This window comes from Crocuta crocuta, unplaced genomic scaffold (genome assembly GCF_008692635.1).
Source record: "Crocuta crocuta isolate KB4526 unplaced genomic scaffold, BGI_CrCroc_1.0 scaffold4899, whole genome shotgun sequence".
NCBI lineage: Eukaryota > Metazoa > Chordata > Mammalia > Carnivora > Hyaenidae > Crocuta > Crocuta crocuta.
In genome coordinates, this window is record NW_027528705.1 from 2,435 (window position 1) to 2,998 (window position 564).

Below are 564 nucleotides of genomic sequence, written 5' to 3' on the forward strand. Positions count from 1 at the left end.
GGGGCGCCTGGGTGGCTTAGTCGGTTAAGCGTCCGACTTTCCGACTTTCGCTTAGGTCATGATCTCGCGGTTTGTGGGTTCGAGCCCCGCGTCGGGCTCTGTGCTGACTGCCAGCTCGGAGCCTGGAGCCTGTTTCAGTCTGTGACCATCTCTCTCTGACCCTCCCCTGCTCACGCTGTCTCTCTCTCCTAGAAATAAATAAAACATTAAAAAAAAAATAAATGTACACTCTGTAAAGGACTACTTTTGACTCTATGGGTTTGTCATTTCATAGAAGAAAGATATCTTTTGATTTTCAGAATTCTCTATTTGACGTATTTGCTTGAGATGTTGTTCCTTCATAACGTACTAATATATATCAGACAAGGTGGGTTTACTGTGTATGTTATGTAGTCTCTTAAAGTCTCTGTTCCATCTCTATGGTTAAAGAGTATTGCTTTCTGCTTTTGTTTATTGCATATATATTTTCTCCCATGAATATCTTTCAACTCTATCATGTGTGCATAGACACACACACACACACACACGCACACACACTCACATGCATCATGTCTTCATCTCCTC